The sequence below is a fragment of the Sycon ciliatum genome, chromosome 10, assembly GCF_964019385.1.
Source record: "Sycon ciliatum chromosome 10, ocSycCili1.1, whole genome shotgun sequence".
Taxonomy (NCBI): domain Eukaryota; kingdom Metazoa; phylum Porifera; class Calcarea; order Leucosolenida; family Sycettidae; genus Sycon; species Sycon ciliatum.
The window spans coordinates 20,964,814-20,976,167 of NC_088652.1; positions in this window are offsets into that span (position 1 = coordinate 20,964,814).

The following is an 11,354-nucleotide window of genomic DNA, read 5'->3' on the forward strand; positions in this document are numbered from 1 at the left end:
GTTGAGGCTTGCTAAGGGTGCACCCTTTGGGGTTTTCTTGAAATAAACTTTTTTGAATTTTTCCACTCGACCATGCTGAAATACGGCCAAAGTCATACCTGCGCAGGAAAGCTCGCCCCTCCGCGACGTCTCCTCAGCAATTTCTACTCCAACACTACTCCCAAGGCCGCAGAACAAAGTGTAGTGTTGACTCTGACAAGGAAAAGCAGCGGTGATCACTTGTCACTCCAAACGACAAGCTTCTCCTTGCGCCACCAATAATTTTTTGTGCGACTGTTGATGCAAAAGTGACTGAAGGCCTGAGCGCAGTTTTTGAATCTTATTGCAAGATGCACGGTGAAATCACGTGCCTTGTGACGCAAGAATGCCAAGTCGCGTGGATCACGGCATGTGTGTAGCGTAGGTTTGGCGCTTCCAAATAGGCCTTAGCTAGCGGTAACGGTATTTTGACTGTGGCCACATGTGGCCGGACCAAGAGTACCCATTTTGTTACTGTATGGCATATATGTACCCTTGAATCCTGTTGTGCACTTGCTGTGTGCCAGAAGAGGCCCAGACCCCATAATTGGTGCAAACATTACCATAATGGGTCATTGCAGCGTATGCCTTGGAAAGGTTTTTAGCCCCCAGGCCCCTTTTAATGCTTTTTACCCCATAAAACCTGCTTGCAATGCTAGAGCAATGCTAGTTTCCAAAAAAGGCCTTTAATGCTACTTTTAATGCTAGCATTAGCCGCTGAGGCCTAATGGTAACCCCAGAGCTGTCATGAATTTTGTAATGATGAGTGTGGTCGCACACTGACTCTGTACAGACTGTCAGTGTACATGCCATCCAGCCTGATCCAGGCATGTTACTTTGCACTTCCACAGCCAAGCGCTAGCCTTTTTTAGAAGCAAATGTACAGTGATTTGTGCCTTCAGTTGCGCTGAAAAGTGAAAGTAGAGTACAGGACTTCTGCATAGGAAAGTAATGATCTCTGACATTTTGGCTGCTTTTCGGACGTTTCCCTTTTCGGACCGGTTTTCGGAAGAGCTTTCAAAATCGGACACTGTCCGAAAAATCGGACGGTTTGGCAGCACTGGTACTATTATATTACATATATATATTTAGTGTAATATCATACCAAGTCCCTACTACTAGTTGTAGAAGCCGATGTGTCCTGATTCTGATTCTGAGGCAATCCTGCATAGCACTTATTAGCAGTCCAGTACCCGTAGCTTGTACAAGTACTTGTAAGTCACTAGGTGTACACACTACACTGTTCAGGTTGCACTCTTTGCTCCTCACCTCAGTCCTGCCGCGCGCGCCATGGACACTGACACTCCTGGCGCGAAATCCACTTTTAAATGAATAGTTGAGCAGCATGATGTGAATAATGTCAAAATGGTGACCATGGTGACGAGGCTGTCCAATGCGCTTGCATCTGAGCTGAGCGATCCTTCCTTGCATGATGTGATATCTGATCTGCTGAGCGAATCCGCCATGCATGCTGCATGAGGCTGTCACATGGCGCTTGACCGGAGGTTTCGGTCTCTTCGAAACTATAATTTATTAGTATTATTTAAACTAAAATACTTCTTTGCTGGCATGGCGCCATGGCTCTGTCACGCGTGCACGGGTACGGGTACGTAGTTCGACTAGTTCCTGCATGCACTGATCTGACGCATGTTGCACTCCGCATCCGGAGCTCCGTCGCGCGCGCGTCCCATCTCATCATCCGACTCACGCATGCATGCCATGCCCAACGAAACAGATGATGGGATCGCGATATCGACGCTCCAGCACGGCAGCAGCGATAGCGCAAGCGGACCACGATGTGTACTCTACACTGTACTCTATCAGTCTATGTAATGAGCCTATGCCGTCGCCATCCAGCGACGGTCGACCGGTCGTCCACTGTCGAGTGTCGTAGATCTACTATCTACTGACTCTGTACGTCTGTGCCTCGGCCAGGTGCCCCGGGGTCACCTGGTCACGATCGCTGCCTCAAAAATTATCCCCTCCCGCGGCCCGACAGAGCAATCTACATAATCTACTACTAGTACTACTACTAGCACATCACTACCAAAGACGAAGCGCAGTTCTGTAAAGCGAGACTTTCGTTTGCTCGTGATCGAAAGTAGCTCTAGTTTCTCGCTAGAGGCAGATGCGGCAGTTGTTGTTTGATTTTATTAGCCAGCAACGTTTCTTTTCCATGTATACGGGATTCCGAGAGGTCATTCATTTTTGGATAATCTTCCACCACCCATAGAGTCCCGGATTCGAGTGGGCAGCGAGCTAGTAAGTAGTTGAACGGGACAAATCACAGTACATGTACGTCTGTCTCTCTCCGCAAACAAGTCTTCTTCGATCGAGCGCCCACACTGATTGGAGCAAGCACAGTTGGGTGCCGCGGCTATTCCGTTGAGCAGCTCTGTCAGCGAAGAAAGGAAAACATTCCCGTGACACTAGCCCGGAGGATCCAGTCATAGCCTGTTCACACTGTCCGCGCCAGTTCTGGGCAGTGGCACTAGATCAGCTACCACCCGTATACTAGTATACCTACCCTACTCTTCACTTGAGCGTGGATGACCGGTCGATCGCTCCTCTTCGTGGGACGATCAGCACGACTCACTCTCGTAGATCTACTGACCGCGATCAGCAGCGTGAGGCAGTAGATGACTGGATCGCTAGCGGGTGAACACGCATTGTCAGGTCACCGTGCTCACTCATAACTGCATCAGCCAAGTAAGGACAACTATTTTTTTAAACTTTTTTTCGTCCCTTGCTTCTAGGCTGGGAAGTACTAGTACACGATTGCAGTCACGCTACTGTCACATAATCATTTAGCGCCGAAGACGAGCAGCCGAAGTACACCCAAGCTAGAAAGGCATGCATGTTATTGACTTGCTTATTTGGATGTTCTTTGGCTGATGTAGGAAGGCAACTCAATCCACTTTAGAGGTTAATATTATTTTTAATACTAGTAGACTGTTCTAGAGAAGAAGTGCTGTTTTTTCTGTTGCTCTTTAGCTTGCATGGACGCCAGACATGAATTCCTAATGGGAAATACTGGTGCATTTTGGTGTGCGAACAGCCAGTTGAAAGTACTGAAAGTAGAACAATGCAATTTTCCGAATGAGGCGCCATACACACAGCATCGACCTTCCTCCTCCTTCCTAAATCCTTTCTTTAAGGTAGCAGCCTGGTTGTAAATTTCATATGGCATTCAATTGACCGTAACTTTGGTGTCCCTCAATGGATTTGAGTGAAATTTTCACCACACACTCCTGGCACTATGCTGGCCCTCTGGACATTATTTCAAAGTTCTTGCGCCTCACTGACAGGCTTTCCAGGCCGGAAAAACTCAAAATTCCGGCATAGTGCCACCGTGTGCGAGTCACCCAAGAGTCAAATTAATGCATTTACAATTTTTCACATTTTCTTGCCCATTCTGTCCGTGCGCGGGATCCAAACCTAAAATAAGTCCACAAGCAGCCATGGGTGGTGGGATAGGGCCCCTCAACGTGGCTCTGGAATCTGTCAAAAGGGCACGAGTGGGCGTTGTCTCACAGACTCCCACAGACCCAAGTCAATTTTTGATTTTTTTAGGTTTAGGGCGTGCTACGAGGTCGTACCTTTGATACAACATCCAGTGCTGGGACGTCCACAGCAAGCCATTTCCACAGCGCTGCAAACCGAATCCAGGATACCCACCAAATCTGCAACGACTACCACTCACGTTCCATTACTGCCTAGTACTGAATCCTACCTGACTTCTTGACACGACTCAAACTTGCCAAAGTCACTAAATCAACGTCAACTACAGTAATCAAGCCACATATCTGCAACGTCATGAGGGTGCTGGCAAAAGTCCTGCTGCGCGGCGGCGGGCTTTGCCCGCCGCCGTGCAGCCCAATACGTGGCTAAAAGCCGTGATTTTTTGGACTTGGAGCAAAATTCTACACACTTTTGGAAGCGCCGAATGGCCAACTGGACTAAAAGTGCTCAAATTAAAATAATCGGTTGTCCCTCTTTGGGAACAAAATCGGTCGGTTTGTCCGACAGGCGATCAAAAATCGGATGATTTCCGAAAAGTCGGAGCAGGTGGTAGCCCTAAAAATGGAAAATGGCATTGAATAGGCATTCCTGGGCGGGAGTCGAACCACACCTATGTCTACAAGATTCAATGCTAGCGCCCGTGCATAGCCTATGCTTTCTGGTAGCAGGATTTCATGTCTCTTCAGATGTTTTCCTTTCCATCTTCTTCAAGCTGAGTTCTGCTATTATGATGTGCATTCATCTTTTGTACTGTGCAGGCACCATCTTGTGTACATGTGACTTTCAATGTCGTATGCGGGCACTGTTATGAATCTGATCAGCTCACCGCTGCCAAATATGGTAAGACATTGATGTGTGTGTGTGTGGGGGGGGGGGGGGGGGGGGCGTGTATGTGTGTGCGTGCTTTTGTGTGTATGTGTGTGTATGCGTGCGTCCACGCATATATATATGTTTATAAACAACTGGTTTGAAGCTCAAAGTAGAGCTGCTCTTAACTCAGAGCAGAGCTCCAGTTAGCTCCTAGCAGAGCTGGTGTTAGCTCAGAGCAAAGCTGGTGTTAGCTCAGAGCAGAGCTGGTGTTAGCTCAAAGTAGAGCTGTGGTTAGCTCAAGGTAGAGCTGCTGTTAGCTCATAGCAGAGCTGCGGTTAGCTCAAAGTTAGAGCTGCGGTTAGCTCAAAGTAGAGCTGCGGTTAGTTCAAAGTAGAGATAGAGCTGCTGTTAGCTCAAAGTAGAGCTGCTGTTAGCTCAAAGTAGAGCTGCTGTTAGCTCAAGGTAGTGCTGTTAGCTCAAAGTAGAGCTGCTGTTAGCTCAAAGTAGAGAGCGGCTGCGGTTAGCTCAAAGTAGAGCTGCTGTTAGCTCAAAGTAGAGCTGCTGTTAGCTCAACGTAGAGCTGCAATGCTAAATGGGTGTAATATATCGCAAGGCAGAGCCGCAGCAAATAGCTAGATGAGTAATCGGCTGAGTAAACCGTACTAAGAGCGAGTTTTGATAATGTCGGAATGAGCGAAAAACAAAACGAGTTTTGAAAATTCGATTCGATTTTGAGCTCGCGTGCAGTCGATCGAGACGACAGAAAAAGTTCTTGTCACCTTTGTTCTCACCTTGTTCAAGTGGCGGCGACTAGTTTGAAGAGGGCAGGAGAACATCAATCATTACCAGTCAGAGACTAAATTAGTATGGATGCAGTCGGTCTGGACGACGCCAGCTTCGCGGAGCTGCAGGATCGAGGTCTTCTTCGGTCGATCCTCAGCGGAAGCGGCAGATGTCGACAGCTCCGACTCAAGCTCCGACGACGACGACTATCCACCGGCAAAACGCTCCCGCCAGGCATCGACAGCAGCAGCCATCGCCGTCCCCTGCAGTGACAACGATGAGTACTTCTCTGAATGCGAAGAGAGCGGCAGTGATCAAGCAACTGGACAAGGCTAGTCTAAAACAATACGTGTTGGGCCAGTTAGCTCGCAGCATTTGCCAAAAAGTAGTGCTTAAGAGCGCAGGACGTTCCGCTATAATAATATACTAGGTGTCAGTGTCTGTGTCAGCGTAAACAGTTTGTCGCATCATACACTAGTGTCCCTCCAGCACCTGGCCGAGGAAGGAGTTGCTGAGCTGCCTGCACACCAAGGCAAAGAGCCAACGCCATGGCACGAGCGAACACAGGAAATTGTGCAAAAATTTGTTCGTTTTGAGGAGGTGTATGCAAGTGTGCAATGCATGCCAGAACCAGCTGGACCTCACAGTCACCCGCATCAACCATCTGTATACATACCAGCAAGCCACAACAAGGTCATGTTGTACAAACAATGCAATGAAGTTCTAAAAGAAAGTGGTGTGCGTGAAATCGGTTATCTTTCATTCCGGAGGGTGTGGAAGACGCATCTTCCCCATATCCGCGTCATGAATCTACCTGGAAAAAGAAATCTCCTTTTCCCTCAACTGAACCTGGTGACGATCTCTCTTGGGCGTGGTTCATGTGATGGACTTCCTAAAATGGCCTGTCAACTCCACCAGCCAATGCTCAGAACAAAAACGGTGACATACATTTCCTGAAATGCTGAATTTGTACATGTATGTGCTATACTTCAAGTATAAATTTGGACCATTTATATGTGTCATATGGACCCCACTTTTCGGCTGCAGAAGCATCTAGTCATAGTAGATCCACACATTTAAAAAAATTAAATTGACCCAAAAAGTCCTTATATAGGTTTACTCAGCCCATGTCTCAGATAACACCAGTTGTGAGAGTGGCCCCATGCAACCAGCACTCCGTTAGCTAAGCACTATTAACGCTCAGCAAGGGTCAATTAATGTCAGCACAGGCAAGCATCGCGCAGCTAGAGTTCAGTAGCTCATTACTCACCCGAGTTGGGGATCATGGCATCCATGACACGGCAGCAAGCCGAGACGATAGCTGGCGTTTAGCGCTTGTTGTAGTCCGGATGTGGCAAAGACACACATTGCTCCTTCCACTGACCTGCCACTCGGATGAAGGAGTCGGGGCCACCAGCCATAGCAGCGGTGGTGGCTGCACCAATGTGGACTGAATGTCCGGAGTAGTTCGACTGGGATGGTACACCGGCCGCAGCGACACGAGACCATACTGTTACTTTGAATGACTGCCTGGTCAGCTGCTGTCCGTTCGAGAGTACGAACAAGAGTTGCTCCGGTATATCGAGGTACTGAAGCCGGTGATCTATAGCAAACTCGTGCTGTATGATCCAGTTGACTGCTGTGGCTACTGAGTCAAAGACGGCTGGGCTGGAGCGGAGGCCGAAAGGCAGAAAGCGCTCGTAGTAATAGAAGCCTTCCCAGCGAAGTCCTGACGGCGGACTGGAATCAGCCAAGATGCACTGCGTACATCGAGCTTGGACAAATACACAGGCTGTGGGCATGACATGATGATGTTCCGTTGTCAATGCTCGCTTAGTGCAGAGAGAGAGAGCGGCTCGGCAGGAATGCTGTCGTTCGCGCCGGTGCCTTCCGGACTAGACAGATGGTGGATCATTCGCAGCTTGCCGTTCTTTTTGGGGACGGCACCAATACCAGAGCGGCGGATGAACTGAAATGGAGGTAACGGAAATGGGCCTGTGGTCTCGCTGCGGGCGCAGGAAGCAGCTAATTGCTCGGATATAAAAGCCGAGTGAGTGAAAGCCAAGGGCAGATTATTAGAGATAATCGAAATGTCGTGTTGGCCGGCAGATCCAAGAGTAAAGCCATGGCGCAGGCCATGGAGAACATACGCAACACATGATTGATCTGAGTGGTTACGTAACAGGCGGGCAAAGTGGTCAGCTAGCAGTGTGGTGTCTGCAGAGTGTATGGGAAAGAAGCTACGTATCGGGTCAGGCGATTCAGTAGCCATTCTGCTAGGAGCGACGGGGTGGCCGATTGACTCTGCGCTGCCGCTGGTTGCACCTGATGCATGGGTGGTCCTTGCCACACTGGCTGCAGGTGTGGGAGAAGCGGCACGACGACAAAGAACAGCGACCTCCATTGAAGTTGCGGCAGATTTCTTGGCCGTCGCTGGTATGGGTGCGACCACTGGAGGTAAATGCTGCTGGCTTGGGGAATTGAGATTGGGGACGAAAAGGACACGAACCGCCCCTGGATGGACCATCTTACATTGAGCGCATTTTGGGTGTGCATGGCCTGTGAAAGCTATCTGCCATAGGTTCACGTCGATGGTGTCCAACCTCTTCGTGCCTGGTTACTAGGCCACGAGCATCCGCAGCTGGCGGTCGTACTCTAGCCACGCGCTCAGGAAGAACTGGCGGTTAGCAGTCAGGATCAACTGCTGGTACACAATCAGTTCAGCAGTTCAGCAGTGTGGTGTAGGGCAGCAGCCATGATAACAGACATGTATGTGGTTCATGCCTCGAGCCGGGTATCTACATGTATATCGTGGACCTTGGGACGCACCTACTTCGCGTCATCCGACTCAACGGTATTTAGCTGGCTATCGTTATTCGGGCTGTGCACCAGCCAGAATGTTGGGCCGGAAGTGTGCAAGAATTTCAGGCAACAAACTTGAAAAATCGACGAACTCCCCTCGCTGGATACGTTCTTGTTCAGCCTTGGGCACAGCTGGTGCAGGTGGCTGATCGGGTGGGTTACAGGAGCTTGGCCTGGCGTATTGGCGGCAGAAGCCGCATTGCCTTGGCCTTGGGTGAGGAGCGGCACAATAGTCCTCGATAATAATATATTGGCGGCCGACAAAGCCGACTACACCTCGTCCCGTACGAGAGCGCAGAGATCCGTCGAGCCCGCGTCACCTGAGCTGGCGGAGGAGGCATTGGTGCCAGCCGGGCTTCTGGGCTTGCGAGCCGTGTCCGCACTGTCATGTTGCTGGTTCTCCTGGCCGGAGCAGACCTCACTACCAAGGGCTAGCTTTGCTAGCAAACGGTCCTGTAAATTACTTTTACTAGGTTTCCTTTCGGATTCAAGCCGCGCTGAGAAAGCTCGCCGCGGAGGGCTTGGCAAGGCATTGCCTTGACAGTGTCGACAGTTAGGTCAGGCATACTGAAGAAATACAGTGTCGAGGTGATACTCGGGCTGGCAGCAAAGCTACGAAAGGAAAAGCAACACTGCTGAAGCATGATCCGTTGTCTGGAAGAGCACAACAGGGCAAGCAAGATTTGTTTTTCTTTTCAGCAAAACGGGCTGGTGCCATTTGTGATTACGCAGCAAAACAAAGCGGATGACGTCAGTCTTGAATGCAGTACAAAGCAATGCAGTGCAGTGTGTGCGCTAGTTCGGATTGTTGCTAACAAGTACTAGCACAGCTAGTACACCATTAGATGGTTCATAAAGGCACATTTGTCTGGGGCAAAGTCGGGGATTCGCCCCATACGTTGCATTTAGCGTGGCAAGACACTATTGGAAGAAGAGGTTGGTGCGACTTCGGCGATAGTTGGGGAACTGTGTGTTGCGCTCTACGTGGGAGCTCCCACTATTCCGCCCACTTGACTTGACACTTGACTGACTCACGACTGCCATCCATAGCACACTAGAAGTCCCTCGAACCTTCGACTTGGCAAACCGGCAAGAAAGCAGCACTCCCTGCTGAGCAGGAGCAGGTTTGCCCATTGACGGTTCGATGTACTTCTCATGTGCTCTGGATGGTAGTCGTGAGTCAGTCAAGTGAGAATTCAAGTCGGCAGGAAAACCGCGAGCTCCCATGTAGGGACCAACACACACTTCCCCAAGACAATATTGGAATGTGAAGAATGGGATACGGGGTAACTGTTTCTCATGCCCGCACCCTACTATTTTGACCTGGCTAGAACCCTGCTGTGTGTGCGGGGGGGGGGGGGGGGGGGTAAGTACATATGCCGAAATAAGTGCATTCGCCCCAGTGACTTGAACGGCAGTCTGCAGACTCTACACTGATAGATCTACGATCTCCTATGTGCAGTAGCTGCTGTATGCTGCCAAGTATTTGTAGAGTCAAAACGTAGCTCTCATGTTTGCTGGGTTTCCTGTTAGTGACATGGCTTTGTGAACCCCGACCCTCCACTCCCGAGTCACAGGTACGAAGGGTGACAAGGGAACCCTGGAGCCTCCATAGGGTTCTTGGGAAGGTTCCAGTGTCGTCGTGAAAAAACAAAACATTCCAACCTAATGTCGTTTCCCATATGGGGGTCTGTTGTCGAAGAACTGGGGGGGGGGGGGGGGGGGGGGAGGGGGCAGCCTCCTAGCCTACATGGTTCTTATTTTCCATTGTATGATAGGATATGCACAGTTGAGTCACTGTGTATACATTGGTATGCTGGGCTTGGTGAAATTCTAGCCTGGTCGTTCTTCAGCGCCCGGCAGTACTGTCGTGTATGAACGCTGTCCTGATTGCATTATTCTTTGCCTATTGTGTATGTGATAATCTGCAGGGTAGCAGCGAGTAGTCACGGCAAACTGAGAAGATTCTTCAGCACTACTGGCAAAGTAGCTCAACGGCTCATTCCTGACGGTGAAACGAGCTCAAGGAACCTATCTGTGGTGCTTCTCTGACTGGACAGACAGGGGCAGAGGTGGCCAGGAGAGCTGCACAGGAGGGCTATCAAGGAGAGCCATCCACAGGCTGTAGTGATCAGGACGCCACCTTGAGACCCGACTGGGACAACAACCGGGCACGCTGACCAGAAAACAGCAACCTACAGGGGTCCTGCTGCGTGGATATCTGAGGGCAGCACCACAGACAGCCCCTGGAACACACTCGTACGGGGTACACAAACACACCGGCTCACCGCCAGGGACAGCACCAGCCAGGTCACTGCCAGGCACAGCACCAGCCAGGTCACTGCCAGGCACAGCACCAGCCAGGTCACTGCCAGGCACAGCACCAGCCAGGTCACTGCCAGGGACAGCACCAGCCAGGTCACTGCCAGGGACAGCACCAGCCAGGTCACTGCCAGGGACATCACCAGCCAGGCCACTGCAAGGGGCAGCACCAGCCAGGTCACTGCCGGGGACAGCACCAGCCAGGTCACTGCCAGGGACAGCACCAGCCAGGTCACTGCCGGGGACAGCACCAGCCAGGTCACTGCCAGGGACAGCACCAGCCAGGTCACTGCCAGGGACAGCACCAGCCAGGTCACTGCCGGGGACAGCACCAGCCAGGTCACTGCCAGGGACAGCACCAGCCAGGTCACTGCCAGGCACAGCACCCGGGTCACTGCCAGGGAACCACATCTGGGTCAATACCAGGTCATCACCTAGACTAACACCCAGGTCAGCAACCGGGTCAACACCCAGGTCAACACCCAGGTCAATACCCCAGTCATCACCCAGGCTAGCTACGATTTCAATACCCAGGCTAACACCCAGGTCATCAACCAGGTCAACCACGAGGTCAACACCCACGTCAATACCCCGGTTATCACCCAGGTCAACAAACAGGTCATCAACCAGGTCAATACCCCGGTTATCACAATTAACATCGACCAGAGAATTTCCAGAGGGACACCGGAGTACCCAGGACAAAACCCAACATACTGACCCAGGAAGCATACCCACGGCAGCCTCGCGCAATATTACAAGGCACTGATTTGGGAAACTGCCAGAAACGAAAAAACAACCCAATACAACATACGCATTGAACTGAGCAGTGTGCGACAGCGTCGAAACTTCTCACATCTGCATTACACCGATCACAACGAAGGGGTTTTGATGCTGAGGAGGCCAAATGCCGAGCTAAAGACTCTGTCTACTACTAATTGACGGCTACTTGGTGACTTGACATCACCTCTCATCAACGTTTACAGGAACGGGCCTTGCAAGTGATACAGAAGCACTGGCACTGACTTTGCACTGCTGCA